The 19,822-nt window shown below is 42.9% G+C and overlaps 1 protein-coding gene across 1 annotated transcript in view; it reads right to left on the bottom strand.

Moving 5' to 3' along the window:
• LOC115518414 (glutamate receptor ionotropic, NMDA 2B) overlaps positions 1–19,822 on the bottom strand; it is a 138,411-nt gene that overhangs the window by 30,527 nt on the left and 88,062 nt on the right. The window lies entirely within an intron of this gene.

Genomic DNA, 19,822 nt, shown 5'->3' on the forward strand with positions numbered 1-19,822 from the left:
TTTGAGTTCCTGTACATTATGCTGGGAAAGGTATTTTATATCTCTGGCATTAGTTATAAGCTTAGGAATAACTTTCCTGTACTGATACCTATAATTAGAAGACAAGTGTTTGTTCATTCATTCATTCATTCATTCAACAAATATTATACATCTATTACGAGACAAGCACTTAGGAATCCCTGCCCTCCAGAAGTTTACATTCTAAGAATGGAGAAAGACAGTAAGTGGATATATAATAAAATGTCAGCTAGAGAGAACTGCTATTAAGAAAATAAAGCCTAGGAAAGAGGATGGTGTATGATGGGATTTACATAACGTAGTCAGGGAAGTCCTTTCTAAAGAGGTGACGTGTAAGCAGAGACCTGAATGAAGGGAGAGTCACATGACTCTGAAGGAGGAGGATTTGAGGCAGAAAACTCTGCGAGGGCAAAGTACTTGTGATGGGATGTTCCTTGGATTGGGATGTTCCGTCTAAGAAACAGCAGGTCAACCACTTTGGCTAGAGCTGGGAATCCAAGGGAAGGGTGGCAGGAAATGAGTCTGGTGGGGTCTGGAGGAGGTAGATCACATACTGAGGATGTGGATCGTCTATGTTTGGTGGAAAGCCGTTGCAGGGTTTTGAAGAAACAACTGACATGAACTGTTATGTTTTGAAAGGACTCCTCTGGCTGTGACATAGAGAACTGTACAAGAGTAGGAAGTAGAAGGTGAGTAGGGAGATGAGGGTGATCTGACCACGGTGGTGACAACAGAGAATTGGTTAGTTTCAGGATATGTTTAGAAGGCAGAGATGACCAGATGGATAGTGAATTTTACAGTAGGTGGAGAGAAAGAGGACTCTGAGGTTTGGGGCTTTAGCAACGGGTGATGCCATCTACTGAGACCCTGCACAGAGCAGTGACTAGGCTGATATGGACATGGATGTCACATGGCCTCGGACTGATGCCCGATCTGCCCTATGACCACAGGCAAGTTCGCTCTGTATCTGTCTCTATATCTCAGTTTCATCTTCTGTAAAATGGGGATATTAATAATACCTATCTCATAGGGTTGTTATGAAGATGAAATTAGTGAATGCTTGTAAAGCCCTTAGAACAGGGTCTGGGGTAAAGGAAGCTCTCTATAAATATCAGCTAACATGAGGAATATGGAGAGTGGGAAATAGAAATGCAGAGAAAAACAAGAGTTTGATCTGGGACAGGGGCAGTCTGAGTCACCCTCCAGATGTCCCAGGAGAAATGTCAGTAGGGTATGCACAAGAGTCTGAGTCCAGGTGAGAGTTCCAGACTGGAGATAAATTTGGGGGACACATACACTCAGAAGAAGACTTTGCACATGAAGGGATCAGAGAGTATCATCTTGCTGTTATCAAGCGAACACAGGCAATGGAAAAGAAACAAATATGTCCTGGAAGCTAACACAGAAAAGGCAGGGTGACAGAGTTATGTACAAGAGGAGGAGCTAACCTAGGCTTGGGGGACAGGCAAGATTTCCAGAGCAAGTGAGGTTTAAGTTGCCTGGAGGAAGAACTTCCATTCTTAATTATGCTCACTGCTCCTCTCTGTATATTTTTAGTCACAATACTCATGGCCCCTAAAAAATAAAAGTACAGAAAAGGACAATGAGAAAATTAGCTGTGCACCTATGTACATTTCCTTAAGAAAACATCAACTGGTCTTCTTAAATGAGATGTTCTGTCTTCTGTAAAGTTTTGGCATCTACCAGAGAATGGAAATGTCAGAATTTCCATACATTTTGCTTCTGCCGCAAGAAATAGTTCATGGCTTAGTCAGCATTTTCTCAAAATGAGAACAATAATCACGACACAGGGCTTCACCTAAGCTAACAAATCATTATCCTTCCCAACCTATGTGTAAACAGGACCCTGATGAAAAGGTTCACTAGTTTTCTTCCCTGTTAAGGACATTAGACCCTTAATACACACACAGAAGCTATCTAGATGAAGAAGCCTACTCAGATGGTCCACCAAATATTTCAACACTGTTTTCCTTTTCCCTTCTGCCTGTGTACCAAATAGGTAAAATCCATTCTGCATCAGGAAATTGTTTCACTAACTCAAACAGAGCTTTGTTAAGAGTCTAGGCCAAAATGATGTCACTGAGCTGTAAATAAGTGTGCAGGTCTGACTGGCAAAGGGGATTTAAAAGACGTGAGATTAGATTTCCCACTGAAGTGGAAAGAAAGGTTTCTACTCTTCAGAAAGACCTGCTGTCATCTTTCTACTGTCCCAGATGGTGAAAGTTATGCACTCCTTGACCTGAGCCAAAGCCGATGTAAGAGAAAATAGACAAACAGACCTGCTCGAAGATACCGAGCGAGGGCCCATCTGCGATGGCTTTAAGCACACGAGACACAACTTCCCAGACAAGGACACCTTCCCTGACCCTGTTTTCTACACCGTGGTTTACAAGGTAACTAAAAAAAGTCTCATAAAAGACTAGTCCAAGGTATCCCACAATTCCTGGAGATGACAAGAACAGATTTAAAGGACTTTGAACTCAGGTGTTTTTTTTTTTTTTTTTCCCCCTGCAAGGAGTAAACCAAGGCCAAGGTATGCCCACACGCATGCATACGTACGTGCTGAACGAACGTGGATGGACGTGCATTCACAGGCAGAGGAGGGTACTGGCAGAGGCAGTGAGGCGGCACTGACCGCTCATCATAGAAAACGACTTCTGGGAAAACCATGCCTTCTGAACAGAACCAGAGCTGCGGTTTGTGGTTTTCAACCTGCCCCCCTGACCCCATCAAAACACAGGGAAGCGTCTTCCGAACTTGCAAGTTAAACATCTCGCACTTGAACCCTCATTTCAAAATGGTTCTGTCTCAGAAATGCAAGAATTGGATCACAGATGCCAGCTTTTAACACTGAAGAACCCCTTGGCAAATGGGGGTGGAGGGAGCTTCTAGTAAGTAATGTTACTCAGAGAACATGCACTCATGGTGACCTCAGCACAGCAAGCCCCATCCTGCCCCTATCTATGGAAATGGAATGGATCCGAACTTTCTAGACATAGAACATGACCCCTCTTTTTACCCCAATTACGCTATTCCTGTCTCTTCTGCATAGGACAGCCCAGGATGGGATGAGGTCTTCTCTTCACCTTTGTTGTACCCCAGGGGGAGGGGGAAGGAAGAGAAAGATATCGTTTATGGAATACCTATCATCACCTAAGCCCCGAGGAAGGTCTCTAAATGCAGGGAGGTCAGTTACATTTGCACCATTTTATTGAGAAGGGAACTGACAGTCAGGAAAATGGAATAACTCACCCAAAGTCATCAAGCCAATAAGCTTCAGTGCCAAGATTCAAACCCAGCTTTCTCCCACAAAGCCTATTCATTCCAGAGAAGGCTATCTGGTTCTGATCATGCCTATCCCACTAAAGGTCCCAGTAAAATTTTAGGAACAGTGCTTCTTGATTCATACACTGTAGTGACCAGTCAGCAGCAGACCTCAGTGCCAGACAGCACTTTGGAAATATCATAAAAATGAAAAGATTCTGCAGCGGTAAAGGCAGTAAAAGCTGTCAGTGTTCACAGACAGGTCTGCTCTAATACCAGATAAATCCTGCCGTTTTCAGCAGTCACAGTGTTAATAGCTTTTTCATACCTGAAGACCGTTAATAGGTCACTTATCAACATTCAATGTCCCATTTCCTTTAAAGTTCCCACATGTATTCCATTTACTGCCCTTTTAATCATTCTCCCATTTTACAATAGACTGCTCAGGTCCTCTTTAACTCCTATAAATTCTGTGGGTCTCAACAGGATCCAATACTCCAGGAAGACTGGAGAAGTACAGTGCATTTTGGAAGAAAGATGTCTCGATCAACACTCGGAATGCTGTTATCAGGATACTGTCCTCTGCTGGGGTTGCACACTTTCCTGCAGACTTTCATTTCCTGTCGTTTACCTATTTCTTCCTATCACCGCTCCTTCTTTTCTCTCCTCTTTTCCTTTCCCTATTCCTTCTCTCTTCATTTCTCTCGCTCCCTTTCAGTTCTTAAATTTAGCCACGTTCTTTTCCTTTGCATTCTCCACCTCTTCTTCTTCTTCTTCTTCTCTGCCTCTATTTTCAAAGTCAGTTTAGTTAAACTGAAAAAACAACAACAGGTATTAAAGCCACACAAACCTGATTCAAATGCTACTTCTTCCACTTAGTATGCCCTAGGACGAATAACCATCCTGCCCCCTCCCTCAGCGTGTGGATATCAACGGTATGCATGCGTAGGTCTGGATAATAAATGACAGAACTTGTGTAAATTCAGTTCAGGCCTTTGAATGCAAGTCGGACACTAAAAATCATCAGCAAAACCGCTATCTGTGTCCTGTCTCCTGTCTGGCTGGTGTTAATCCTACCTTCTCTCCCACAACTCCACCTTCCCTCTGTTCCTTCCCAGAGGTACTGATAGTTAGGGCTCAGCATTCAGCGCGTCTCCCTTCACTTTGCAACAGTTTCTCTTTGGCTGAATTCTCATGGTCTATGTTCCTCTAGTCTGAGTCCACCGTCAGGTGGAAATAATTAGGAGATAATTAGATATTATGGAATGTTGCATGTAGACAAAATGTTCAAGCATCTCATTGACATGCTTCTTTTAAAGAAGGGCAGTAGCAACAATATTAAACATCCCTGGACCATTCTGACCTAACTATTAAGAATAATGAGCTTAGAGCCAAGGAATGGCTCTAAGGAATGAAATGTACCTCCAGGAATGAAATGTATGACTAAGGAGGAGCCTATCTGTATAGTCAGTAGGTTGAGTAGGTAACGACCATACTCATTTCCTACCCTGAGAGCCAGAAGATAACAAAGTTTTTTTCTAATCCGAAGTTTTTTTAAGTTTATTTATTTTGAGAGAGAGAGAGAAGGAGAACGTGTACACACAAACACACCCACACGAGTGGGGAAGGGGCAGAGAGACAGGGAGGGAGAGAATCCCAAGAAGACTCCATGCTGCCAGAACAGAGCCCAATGTGGGACTCGATCTCACAAACCCTTGAGATCATGACCTGAGCTGAAATCAACAGTCAGACACTTAACTGACTGAGCCACCCAGACACTCCTCTAATTGGAAGTTTAAAAAATTTGTGAGCAATATTAACCACTAGTCCTTATAGCAGGTTACTTCTTGGTGGACATAATCCTATTGCAAGGAGAAGCATTTAGCAGGTAAACCTGCCACAGAAGCTTTAGAATCATAGTTCTTTCCGTAAAATGTAGGACCCTAAACACACCTGACTTGAATCACGGCAAATGGCGGCCCCCTGCTACGTAACCCACATATCTTTTGGTAGCTCTCAGCCTGACCTGCCATTTCCACGTCTCAGACGTTTTTTGTCTTTATTTTCTTTGAGTTCTCGACTCCCTTTTGCCCTTGTCTTTACTGAGCTTCGTCCTGTTAGTTTCTGATTACTTGTCCAATTTGTTGAGGTCATTTCCAATTCTAATCGCATCCCCCAAGGCTTTAGCCTCCACTTTAAATTCAGTCTCATCTGTGAACTTAATGAGTGTGCTACGGCAGCATCCAAGTCACTGATGACAATCTTAACTAGAAGTGGATCCAGGACGGAGCCCTGTGCGACACCACATTTATGTGTTTACCTGTCACAAGAAATGGATGTGCATGGGCTTTAATAAGTTCAGTTTAGAAAACAGAAGCCTCTCTCTTCAGAATCTGGGATCATTCAGGTAGAATTTGTGACACTTTTGGCAATTCAAGGCTGTAGCTCCACACAAGTGAAATTAAATAACCAAAGTCATTGCTCAAAAGGGAAATTTCTTTTCAAAACGTCTCATTGTTTTGAATATAAAAGTCACTGCTTGCTTTCACCATTCTTCCCTGGAATCACTCAGAGGCACACTCTAGCCTACTGACGGGGCCCTGGGCAGGGAGGGCACGGCCTTGGCTTTTCGCTCCATCTCTGGCATTCAGCATATGACCTTGGGTGAACCACCTAGCCTCTCAGCCTAGACCTTATGCTCATCAGTAAATGAGGGGCTCTGATCAGATGACTGCAAACGTGCTTCCCAGATCCGAGAGGCTGGGGTTCTCTCTTGATGAGGGACTAATTATTCTCAGTGGTATATTACTATACACATTCTTTGCTGTAAGCTTTTCCCATGACATTTCTATATAACATTGTAACTTTGAACACATTTAAGAAGGGTTAGACTAGCTCTGCACATAGTCTAGAATTTGTTTGCCAAAATGCATATTTATTTGCTTATGGATTCCTTCTACGTGTATTCTCAAATACTTGAATGCTAGCTATGTGTGAGATGGCATTTCCTGGTGATACCCAATATTCTAACAACTAGTATTCTATTTCAGAATTCTTACTTAAAAAATGATAAAATTGAGGCCCAGACTGGTTTCGTGACTGTGCAGAGTCACAGAGCTTGCCTGTGGGGTCACAGAGTTATGGCTTGAACTTGGTTTCTGGGCACAGAGCTCTGAACTCTTTCTGTAGGTCACCCCCCTCTGGCCACTTAACTTACTGTTCACTCAGTAGAGGTTATGTTATAAAAGAAAGTACTCTCAATTATATCAGCAATCAACTAAAATGCCTCGCCACACTGTGTAAGAGCGTCTGTTTTTCAATGATGAATGACCATCAACTCAGCTCCTGAAGATAAAAGTAAATTTTCTTACACTGTGGATATGTAAATAATTTTCTTTAGGAACAGTGTAAGGCTATTTTCTAAATATATTTGGCTCCAAGTCTGGAAAACAATCATAATTTTTAAAAAGACTGGAGGAGAGATTCTGCCACCAGTCTTAAAGAAGCAAACAGTTGTCAACTGCCTACCGATGGGGTCACATGGTCAGGAGCTCCATGTGGCCGTTAAAAGCTGAATGTAGCCTCTAGCCAATACTCAGTAAGAACCTCAGTTGAATAGCCACAAGCAAGTGAATTCTGCCAAAAAAAAACAGAATAAGCTTGGAAGTGGCATCGTCCTCACTCGAGCCTCCAGATGAGAACACAGCATGGCCAACCCTTTGACTGCAGGGTTGTAAGACACTGAGTAGAAGACTTAAAGACATGCCTGGCCTCCTGACCCCCAGAAACTGAGATCACAAGTGTGTGTTGTTGATAAGCCACCAGTTTTGGGGAATTTGTTATGCAGCAACAGAAAACCAATACAAGAGTTATCTATAATTCATGGAAAAAGAAAACAAGTTTTGAAGAACTTAGGTGTGTGAGTTTTTGAGAACTTCAGTAACTTTGTTCAAGGTTACATAACCGGCAAGCAATAGAACTCATGTTTAAACTTAGGTCTCCTCAAAGCTCAAAGGTCAAATGGTCGATACATCATGTTGCCTTTCCATGCTTTTGTTTCCATTAAGTGGCATTACTACTGGGATATTAACACATAGAGAGCTGTAATATGACTTCTTGCAGTTAGTGACCAATAATGTATGTGGTCTTGAAGTTACAAACTAAAGAACTCAAACAGGTTTTTTCCTTTCCCCATCTGCCCCTCCCTGGTCATCATGTTGAGGAATGTTGCCCACTCCTCACTCCTGAGAGAGAAAGAGAAAGAGAAAGAGAAAGAGAAAGAGAAAGAGAAAGAGAGAAAAGAAAGAGAGAGGGAGAGGGAGAGGGAGGAGACAGAAGAGGTAAAAGTGGGATGGAGGGGGCTGCCTTACTAGCATTGGAGAGAGGTTCTCATCCACTCAGAGGGGGAACCGAAGAAATGTCCTCCAAAAAAGAACTGTTCCAATTAGGAAAAAGCTCTTAGGGTCACAATAATGAGCCTCCCACCAGGAATACTCCAGAGGCAGGAGCCTGCAGCTGATGAATAGGGTTCCATACTTTGGGTTAATACGGTGGTAACAATGAAACCTACAGCTTCGTTTCAATACAATTGGTTTGGGTTGGATGAAAGAAAGCTAGCAGTGGGCTGACTGAGTTTGACAAGTCAAGGAGCATTGGTTCAGATATCTTAGGGGCTGTTTGTTTGATGTAGATTATAAAGGCTGAAATTTCACTGGTTAGGCTTGGCTGGGCCTCTCTACTGTTGGGCAGAGTTGGACTGTACTTTATACATGCCTCAGTTAAATTACTGGAACAGTAATAAACTAGGTGTATCAAAATTTTGACGTGCCAAATTACATGGGAGCATATAGGGAGTAGCATAAACCTTAGCTCTCTCTAGTCCATCACAATGTCAATTTCTAAAGCACGGCTTCAGAGAGAGCTCAGCAAACAGCTGAGAACGTATTCCATGCCCGGCCCAGGGCTGAGTGCTATAAGGAAAGCAGGGGTGAGAGAGACATATAATCCTCACTCTCCCAGAGTCTATAATCTGGTAAGACAGAAAAGCATGTACATCAATAACTAAATAACCATCTAGACATTTGGAATTTGCCATCTTTAGAGCAGGCAACAGCGAAAGACACAGCCAGCCCCTGACTTAATGCAGTCAATTAGATGACATTAAGTCATGGAAGACCAGGTGGCAGGTGTGAAAGGCCTAAGGGAACAGACTGTCATTTGCTGTAAGAATTTCTAGAATTTCAAGTTCCCTCCCACTGTCACAAAGAAACTAACTTCTCCTTTGATGAAAGATGTTATTGCAGTTACCTCCTATGATAACAGGTAAGTTCTAGTTGAAAAGGGGGATGATATCAGTGAATACTTCTGGACTTCATCATCTTCACCTTCCAAGTAAAAGGCATGCAGAAAAGATGTGGAATGACGACCAGAGAGTATGCATAACAAATCTCTGCCCTGGAGGATCTTCTGATCTAGTTAAGGAAAACTAAATTACATGCTAAATTAAGTACCTAAGAGGCATAACAGATAGAGGAACCTTGAGAGTCCAGTATCTTCTTTAACTTGTTAGGAGGTTGGTTTTGACATTTACGCATTGTGTGGTTAACAGCAGAGTGGAGAGAAAAACAGAGAGTGGGATAAGAAGAAATGACCAGGGAAGAACAACACGATAAGTAAAAACACTAGCTTTAATTAAATGCTAGTTTGACTCTGGGCTCTGCCATTAGTTTAAATTGTATGATGATGAGCATGTTACCCACTATCTTGGAACTTGGTTTCCTCATTTGGAGAGGCTATTACTAACAGACAGAGGGTAATTAGGAACAAGCAAGATAATCTATGCATAGTCTGTAGCACGATGGTTTGCAGATAGTGGACTCTCAGAAGTTATTTTTTGAAGAAAGGAGTGAAGGCATAAAGACAGGCAGAGAAGACAGAAAACAGAAGGAGGAGCACCAGCTTTTCTTTAATTGCCTAATTTCCCTTGATGTTTTTAAGGCTTTCTTCTTCTCAGATTTATCTACCTTCCTCTTTTGCTATAAGAGGCTCTTTTAGTAAGAGGCCAGCTGGTACTGAGGACCGAGTGCTCATGATTACTAGGAGAGTTCCACAGGATTATAGGGACTTAGTAACAAAACAAAAAACGAACGAACAAACAAACAAACAAACAAAAAAACCCCACAAAAATTCACGGTAAAAGATGTTTGGAGAAATATTACAGCAAAATTAAACAATTTTCTTCACTATAGGAATTTTAGAGCCTATATTTTTCCCATATGCATTTTAATTTTTTCAAGACTTTGATATATAGTGGACAGCCTCTCCCAAGTTAATTTAAAAGGAACCAATTTTTCAGTGGATCACGTGAGGCCAGGGTTCCATGGAATATCCATCTGAGGAATACTGATTTAGAGTTGATCTAAATCTGTAGATCAACAGTATGTTGCTCTGTTGAGAGTATGCTCTGTTGAGAGCATACTGTCTGTATGGAGGAAAGGTAGACCTGTTTGGGGGCGGTGCAGAGAAAGCCCCCAGAAGAGGTGGTTGAAAAAATAATCTTGAAGAATCCCATCTTCCCCATCAACCACGCTGAACTCATCATTCAGACCTCTAGCTTTCTGTTTTTTCATTTGTAAAATGAAGGGCTGGAGATGTATATTTTACATACCCTTCTAGCTCTAACAGTTTAATATTCCCACGTGGATGTGAGCTACATGATTAAGCATTCAAAAATTACACGTGTTACAATGCCCCTTCTTAGACAATAAGCAATTCGCTTCAACATAGCCTTCACTGAGCACCCACCACATACCATGCTCTGTGAGAGACACTCTACATTCTCTGGTTCTATCAACCAAATGTTAACACAAGGACTCTCCTTACGAACAACATAGAAATGGAAAGAAATCACTTTGGCCTGGCAGTCAAGGCCCTCCAGAGTCTAGCCACTGGTACTCTTCATCTCTCAGTAATCCCAGGCCAACTTCACGCTCTTACTCCTTCCACTATTTCGTGTGGAAGCTCCCCTCCTAACGCCATCATTCTGCGTGTCCTCTCACTACGCCGTCCCTGTGCTCTTTGCCTTCTTTCACAGTGTTATCTTTCCTGCAATCCCCTAACCCTTCCTCTGCCAACATAAATTCTGTTCCTCCTTTAGGACACCAGTCAGATCACAAGAAGTCTCCCTTGATCCCACAGGAGGGACCCTCTCTCTCACTTAAAATTCAACAGATCTGAACGTGGGCACTCTTACTAAGATGATGGAAAAGTCCCTTTACGTGCATGTCGACTTATCTTTCCAATGAAATCTGAAGGGTTGCAGATTCAGACCTTTCCTCTGGAGTTCTGAACAAGGAAACATATCCCATAACCATCAACTGGCAAACGGGAAAAAAAGTGCCTCTTCATTCAGTTCAGTACCTCCCAATCTATCCCCTCCATCCCTCACGGAGGCTTCAGTTTCCTTCTCAATGAGGTCCTCTTTGGCTACTTATCTACCTTCTTTACCTCTTTAGCATTTATCACTATTGGTCATTTTGTATAATTTACTTATTTCCAATGTTTTCTGTCTCTCCATAAAAACAGAGTTTTTTTTGTTTGTTTGTTTTTTTTGAGTCTCCGTGCTAGAGTACTAGATAAGTGCCTGGTGCATAGTAGGTGCTCAGGAAATATTTTTTTTTAGTGAATAAATGCATACAGGAAGTGTCATTTAATGTCATGGGCTTAACACGGCCTCTTACTCTCTGTTTTATCTCCCAGATCTTTCCATTAAGAGCCAAAGCACGTAATGGTAGCTCAGTGAATGTGAGCAAACTGGTGGGACGGTGCTGATTTTATTGGCATTACTAGAAATTCTGGGACTAAACTAGAGGCCAGCATAAAGTCTATCTGTTTCACTGGGCTTCAGGATCTATTGCTGATTTTTCTCACGCAGCCTAACTCTGATACTAGATCATTAGGATGAACTCCCCCCTCCCCATCTCCTAATCAAGCTAGAAACATTCTGGATTGAAAGTTGTGTCAGAATGCCAGTAGACAGAAATCAGCCCACTGGCCCACGCAGAATATCTGCAAAGTCTGGACAGATTCCCATCGCTCCATGACTTGATATCTGTGCGATCCTGAGAAAGTGACCTGTTTCCCACAGATCTTGGTTTCCTCATCGATAAGACTGGGACACTATTAAGCAGGTGGGAGGTTGTGAGATTAAATGAGATAATTTAGGATTTTATTCTTTCCTTTAACATTTATTGAGCTTTTACTATGTTCCAGGCTGCATTATGTACTAAGAATATAGAGATTAAAGGCTCCGTTTCTGCTCTTCAGGAACTTAAAGTCTGGAGAGAGGAGATATGTACAAATGAACAAGGAAATACAGTGTGATAAGTGTATGGGTGAAGGTATACGTCAGTTAGTTCAAGAATGCACATGCACAGTTTTCTAACCAAGCCTGAAGCGACGTCAGGAAAAGCTCGCCAAGGGTGGCAACAATCGAATGGAGCCTTGAAGTGCCATTAAGAGTTAGCCAAGTGGAAAAGGTCTGACGTAGAAGAGGAAAAGTCTACCCTTCCAGATAAAGGGAAAAGCACATGGAAGTGTATGGTAGATTCGAAGAGCCACAATCAGTTTCTTGTGGGTGGCACTTTGGGTTTAAGTTGAGGAATCATAGAAAATGAGAATGAAGAGGCCTGTAGGAGTTTGGAGCCAGACAATAAAAGTTAAACTCCCTAGCGCGGCTTTTGAGTTTTTATCTGGATGCCACTGGAGAGCTATTGCTGAGTTTTAGTCAGGGAACCGACTTGAATAATTTTATGTTCTAGGAGGATCCTTCTGACACTGTGTGAAGGATACATTAGAGTAAGACTAGATCAGAGCCACGGAAAAAGCAACTGCAGTGATTCAATGCAATAAATGACAAAGGCAATTAAGAGAGGAAATAAAGAGTAGCAGATAGACAGGAGGCAGATAGATGAGAAAAGAGGAATCATCTAGAATGATTCCCAGGGTTCTACCTTGGGTAATTGGGCAGACTGTGGCACCAAAGTTAATACAAGAAGAGAAGCACACTGGAAAGAGAGAAAGAAGATGGGGAATTTAGTTTTGAGTCTGGTGGATTTGGAGTCTCTGTGGTTCATAAAAGTAAAGGTTTTAAGAATGTCTCTGAGGGCCCAGGAGAAAAAAATCTGGGTATACAGGTTTGGAAGTCATCACTTTTAGGTATGGATTGTCTGTGAAGTCTATGTAGATAGATCTGTCAGAAAATGAAAGAATCAAAAACGGGAGCCCTGGAGCATCCCAATAAATAAGGTCAGGGGGGAGTAAGAGCTAGGACAGAAGGGGCAGAAGGAGAGCCGGTAAGGGAAGGAGACAAACAAACCAGAGACGAAGTCATGAGAAGGAAAGGGGGGTCACCAGTGTCAACTATCAAAGAGCGGCCAGGAAACTAGTAGGTCGATTTGTTGGGCTGCGTGCTAGGAAGTCCGTGGCATCAGGAAGGAGAATCGTAACAGAGGCACACAGTACGCTGTTAACTCAATAGACAGCTTCGCCTCTGTTCATCAGGTATACACAGTGGGAACTCAAGAACACTGTGACTTTACATGAACCATGGGAAGTAGGTTTGTCTCAATTTTTTAAATTTTATTTTTAAGCGTAAAAATACCATTTTATTGTGCTAAGAACACTTACATGAGATCTACCCTTTTAGCAATTTTTTACATGTGCCATAGGTACTGTTGACGACAGGCAGAAGGAGGTTGTACAGGAGATATCTAGGGCTCATTTGTCCTGCATGATGGAAATTTTACGCCCATGGATTAGCACCTCCCGTTTCTCCCTACCCCATTCCACTCTCTGATTCTATGAATTTGACTCTTATATACCTCATATATGTGGAACTGTCCTTCTGTGACTGGCCCCTTTCACTTAGCATATATCCTCAAGGTTCATCCACGTTGTCAAATATTGCAGAATTTCCTTCTTTTGTAAGGCTGAATAATATTCCACTGTTTCAAATAAGTACGTCAATGTCCACTTTCAGGAGGCGTGTTTTGTCTATAACCAATTAAATGGTCACATCAGTTGTTCATCTTTTGTCTCTTCTGCAGTATAGGCCTTGTGAACTGAGTATATGATTTTCAAAAACCACCCAAAAAAAGAGGGTCGCCCAACTCTGCTACCACCTTCCTGCACTCCCCCTGACTCTGAAAAAGAAAAGGCTATGCCTGTGCTTCCAGCACTTTCACCCAAAGGCAGAGGAATGCCACACCAGACGTGGGCTGCTGAACAGCCCTCACCGCTAGAGTGGCTCAACGGGAATCCTGGGTTAAAAGGCATGACAGAAAAGGCAGAGGTTATTTCTGGAATTATCATGATAAGAGACGTAATGAGAAACTCACTGTGGGGCTGGATAGAAAGAAAAGGGGGGGGAGGAGCTGACAAGGGAGAGAAAAGCTTCCCTGGTTTCCTTGCAAAGAAGCTGGAGGAAAATACCTGAAAATGTGTGAAAGTCGAGAAGCAGGAAAATGAAGAACGAGAGACATCAGCTACGGTTAGCTAATCCCATTTGCTTGTTTGTACATGAAAGACCAGAGCGAGAATCCTGACATACAGCACATCTCAAGAAATCTGCAGGTGATGCACTGTATCCTGCGGTCTCTGCTTAAACTGTCCGGGAACAGCCTTGTGGGGCGGTGTTGCCACATATGTGCGCAAGGCACTCTGGGCACTGGCTCTCCAAACTGCTTGCTACCAATGAGGCGACCGGCTCTGTGGCTGACAGTCGATTATCATTTTCACCAAGATGCTGTGCACAAGTGCTGACTCTGTTCTCTTTCGTAACTGGAACGGCTAAAAGCCCTGGAGTCCAGTTCTGGCCGCTCGGCTGGTGTGTGTTTTGCGCTTCTGGGCTGGTATTGTCCAGATAACTAAGGCCCAGGCATCCCCGTCCACCCATTACAATGGCAATTACAATGCAGTAAAGCTAGACTGGCCGTCTGTTTTACAGAGCACGCAGGCTGAGGCTTACGAATAGCTGTTAGGTTGGGGAGGACGCTCTGCCCCAACTTCTGGCTGCCTCCCTGAAGGTCTGCAAACAAGAGAAAGAGAAGCTCCCAGCTTCGAGAGAGGGTGGGAACAACAAGAAATAATATTTCAACGGAAGAAATGGAACTGAAAATGCCAGGTGTCTACAGCTTTCGGAGCGAAACAAAACAAAACAATTAGTAATTACCTAAGTGGGCCAGTTGTTTTCCTTGCACAGTTGAAACCTGGAGAGGCTAGACATTGGTGGGGTATTAGCTGCATATCATGTTGAGGGAATCGCCATTCAAACAGGAAAAAGCATCAAGCACAAGACATTCATGGTATCCAAAAGCCACAGAAGCTTCATATCTCTGGCTACCAGCAAACCTGTGGGCCAAAATGTCATGTCTTTTCTCAGGCTTATTCCCCTAACCTGGCTCTGCCCAGAATAGAACCACGTCGCCCGACCAGTGGTAATTATACTCAAGCCATGCCTGAGGCAAAAGCAAAAATGCTGGATAACTTTGGCAAACACCGAGCATGAGGCTTGGGTTTCAGGGCAGGAAGAACGGATGGGGAAGGGAATCAGGCATCAGAACACTTAGAAGTTCGTGTGCGTTAATCCATACTGCACCCCCAAGAGCGTGAGAGTGGGGCCATATCTCCCCCTATGCTACATTCAGGGGTACGCGGTATTCAGTGTAGTCTCTGGGGTCCAACTGCAAGGCCCAAATCCTAGTTCCTCTATCCACTAGCTGTGTAACCTTCAGAAAGCCACTAAACCTCTCTGGGCCTCATGATTTTTTGGTGTGTTTTTTTTCACCTTAAATACTGATTCCATAGGGATGTTGTGAGGTTTAGCATGAGTTAGTAAGTAATCTGCTTAGAACAGTGTCTGGTCTATAAATGCCAATTTATTATAGAAGTGTTAGCTATTACTAATAATTTATTGTCTGTCAGCCAGGGTGCCTATCACTTTAGACAATCTTCTTTAGAAGAAGAGTTGGCGCACACTGGAATTTTCGCTTGCTAAATCTTCTGATTTCCTTCCCCTCATTTCCCCTGCTTCCTGCCCTGGGTGGAGTCTACACTGTCCCACCTCCTTTTTTAGCTACTCTTTCAATGTCTTCCCTTTTCCTTACCGTCTCTCTTACTTTCTCCACCTATATGTCAATCTTCTCACCTTCCTCACACTCTTTTCTTCGAGAACAGCGTTCAACACATTGCAGGCAAAGATGAGCACATTGTTGAATAAACAGTAATCCAAAGCATGAACAGGCAGTTTGGTCCCAGAACACAACAATGACTTCAAAATATAAAAAGGAAAAAAAAGAGTATGACCAGGCCCTATAAGTTGTTTCTAATTTTAAAGACAGGGATCACAGAGAAAGAGGGAAGTAGTCACTTGCGAAGCAATATCCAGGAATACAGAATAAAAAATAAAAAAGAGGAAGAGCCTGCTTTACAGTGGGAAGTGAGGTAGGAAACTCTGGTGGTCTGTGTGTTCAACTGTGACACACGGATGTGCAGGTGGCACTGCCTGACCCTAAGCACCAATGTCTCTTTCGTGAAGGAGACAGAGACGGCCCAACTGCGTAAGGCTAAGACAGTCAAAGGCTGTTCCCTGACTTCTTGGTAGCAAGGTTCCAAAGAAGTCTGCTCTACATTGTGATTCCTGCAGATAACTACAAAGGCAAGAGAAGGAGGCCAGTGTAAAACATTCAACCTCCCTTCCCAGAAGGTAGCTGCTAACAAAAGCCCATGAAGCCAAATGACTGGGCTGACCAGTGTAGGAAATGAAGTTTAAAAATAAACAATTCTTATAGCTAACTAATGAACAAATAGTTGCCCCTGAAAATATGCCATAGTCAGAACACCGTGGCAAACCCAAATAGGTGTTTGAAACCACAGCTTGTCTGAACTATAAGGGACCTTAGGGACTTAATGTGACCCTCCTGATTCACAGAGGTGGAAAGAGAAGCCAGAGACATTAAGTGACTTGCTCAAGGTCACCCACTAATTGGTGGCAGAGCCAAGACTTGATAAGCCAAAGGGAGTGGATGCACCTGTTTCTGGGATACTAGGACCCAGTCAAGTAGTAGACATCTTGCTTGAGTCACGGTAGCAGTGGGGAGAGACTGAGCAGGGAAAGAAATTAAGAATGGGGACTGGGAACATCCATGTCAAACAACTGGTTATAAAGATTCGGTGAAAGTTGAGTCCAGGATTGAAAAACTAATTCAAAGAACAAATAGAGCAACAAAACCCACCAGGCAAACCACTTGCTGTCCTGGAGTGAGTGGTTATTAAATGGTGTCCTGGGGAACTGGGGACGTTCCAAGTATCTGCTCTAAAGGGCCAAATAGCTTTTTCATGTTCTAAAAACTGCTTGAGCTCTCCTTTGTGAAGAAAGGCCCAGGTGCTCATCTATTATTGAGCATGTTTAAAAAGGCATTTAGGGAAGAGCACCAAGAGGCAGATTTGCAACGCCAACGTCAGTCCCAGGAGGGCTGTGCTTGCTTAGAGAAGAAGCAGGGTTCACGTTCAGCAATAAGGAAGAAGCCAACACAGCCAGGTGTTCTAGCTTTCTCCAAAACACCTGTTGGTGTTCTCTCCTCCAGCAAGTTCGCCAGGAAGTGAGCGATGCAGAGGGCAAATGCCAACAAGGAAGGGATCTTGCTACTGTCAACACATGCAGACCAACGAGCTATGGCCAAGATTTTACCCCACGTGTGTGGGGAGGCACATAGGGGTGTAGGAATTTTGTGACATAGATACTTAGGTACAGAGTGCTTAAAGAATGTAATATGTGGAGCTAAAAAATTAGGTAATAGGTAATAGCTACATGGATACTTAATGATATAGTTGACATCGTATTTTATCTTTTTAATGTTTATTTATTTTGGGGAAAGACAGAGTGTAAGCGGGAGAGGGGCAAAGAGAGAGAGAAACACACACACACACACACACACACACACACACACACACACAGAATATGAAGCAGGCACCAGACTCCGAGCTGTCAGCACAGAGCCTGATGCGGGGCTTGAACCCAAAAACCATGAGATCATGACTTGAGCCAAAGTCGGATGCTTAACTGACTGAGCCACCAAGGTGCCCTAGTTTATACCATATTTTAATATATCCATAATATATATTTGACATACTATTCACAAAGCATCATTAAAAATGTAGATTACAAAACAGGATATATAATACCATCCCAATTTTATAAAAATATGCCCTTATATTTCTAAAGCACATTTATAATACATAAGAACACAGAGGAAAAAAGACTGGAATGACAGAAACAAAATGTAAACAGAAATTATCTCTGGGAGGTAGAATTTGAGGTGCGCTTTATTTTCTTTTCATGCTTTTCTCTATTCTTTTTAGCTTTCCTCTGATGGACCATTACTGTTACTTTTGGAATCAGACACAAATAAATACTGTTGCAGAAAAGAGAGGTTATCACTCAAGATGGGACGGATTCCTCCAGTTCTGAAAAAGAAATCCTAACTTTGTGTACAATATGTTTATACACACATTTTAGGGTGTTTTCCTCCTTTAGTCTTTAAGTGGCCAGTGATTCAACTGGAGAATATAAATACGGGTGGGGATCCTTGGGGGTTGCCTTAGTGGTTGCCTACCACAGTCATATTCGTCCCTGTATTTTATCTGTATAACATTCTTTTTTTATTTTTAAATTGTTTTTTTTTTTAACGTTTATTTATTTTTGAGACAGAGAGAGGCAGAGCATGAACGGGGGAGGGGCAGAGAGAGAGGGAGACACAGAATCGGAAGCAGGCTCCAGGCTCTGGGCCATCATCAGCCCAGAGCCCGACGCAAGGCTCGAACTCACGGACCGTGAGATCGTGACCTGAGCTGAAGTCGGACGCTTAACCGACTGAGCCACCCAGGCGCCCCATATCTGTATAACATTCTTAAGAGGGTACATTTCTTGAGAACAGGGCATCTTATTTACCTTTCTTTCCTTTCAGCATCTAGCATAGAATCCTTCATAGAGAAGCCCTTCAGTATGTGTATTGAATGGAACTGAATCGGCCTGGAGAAAGAAATGATAACTCTAAACACAGGAGGGAAAAGCAACACTTTCTTCCACTGGACTTTGAGATCCTGCTTTCACGTGGGAAACAGCAATGCCAGTGGAGATCAAAGAAGAAAGGTTTATCTGAGCTTTGCAGAGTAGGAGAAAACGCTATACACTCACTGTAGTTCTTTGGATACTAGAAAGCTCCATCTTGAGATAGAATGTTTCTAACTTTTGAGCTGGGGTGGGGGAATCTAAAGTACCCTGTAGAGAGACCAAGCCCTCCCCCTACATCCTTATTCAGCACTCAACGCACAGTAAAGATACATGTGCCATTATTTTCATTATTAACGCATTTTTCTTTCTATTCTGCATGCTCAAAATCTCTGAGTGTGGATCTTCTCCTGCCAAGACAATTTCAACCTCTTTTCTTGACTCTGCTTTTTTTTTTTCCTTTCTGTTTCTTGGCTTTAGTTTCATCAGAATAGCATGACAGAAGCCTTCTTGCTTTCTCACTACACTCAGACTCTATCACTCTCTAATTGCTATCAGTTTTCTGTTCCTTCGTTAAGATGTGACATTTGCCCACCCCTCCCCACCCCGCCACTTCATTTCTAATTTCAGCTTTTCCTATTCCACATTCTCTCATTTGCCCACCCCCTTCCTTCATTCTCCTGGTCTCCCGGTTGAGTTTTTCCTCTGCCTGAAGACTTCATTTCTCCACTAGGAAATGCCCCTGGATCATTCAAATTCCCCTTGAATGCTCACACCTATGAAGCCTTTCCAGGTTATTCATCCAGTTGGGATTATCTGTTACTTTGCCAAGTAAAAAAGACAAATACACACCCTTTATAAGACTAACACTTTTTAAGGCATCAAAAGTTTGTATTTCTGGGGGCGCCTGGGTGGCTCAGTCGGTTAAGCCTCCGACTTCAGCTCAGGTCACGATCTCACGGTCCGTGAGTTCGAGCCCCGCGTCGGGCTCTGGGCTGATGGCTCAGAGCCTGGAGCCTGCTTCCCATTCTGTGTCTCCCTCTCTCTCTGTCCCTCCCCCGTTCATGCTCTGTCTCTCTCTGTCTCAAAAACAAATAAGCGTTAAAAAAAAAAAATTTAAAAAGTTTGTATTTCTGTATTTCACTGTCTCACAAATAGAAAGCCCATCAGAATAGGTAATTTCTTTTTCCTTCTACAATCGTAAGGCGGATTTGGAAAATCAGTACAATATAGAACTATAATTGCCCAGGACAGGGAGGCATTTTTAGACTGTACTCAGAATTCTCAGCTGCCCCCTAGAGACTCCAAGGTGAACTGCAGCGAGCAATCAAAAGCGCTCCATAAATCCCCAATTTCTTAAACTTGAATGTACCCATTCTCAAGGTATACATTCTAGATCTTAAGCTGGGACTGAATGTTTTCTGAATTCATTTCTGCTCTGTGAGTTGCAAA

Source organism: Lynx canadensis, chromosome B4 (assembly GCF_007474595.2).
Source record: "Lynx canadensis isolate LIC74 chromosome B4, mLynCan4.pri.v2, whole genome shotgun sequence".
NCBI lineage: Eukaryota > Metazoa > Chordata > Mammalia > Carnivora > Felidae > Lynx > Lynx canadensis.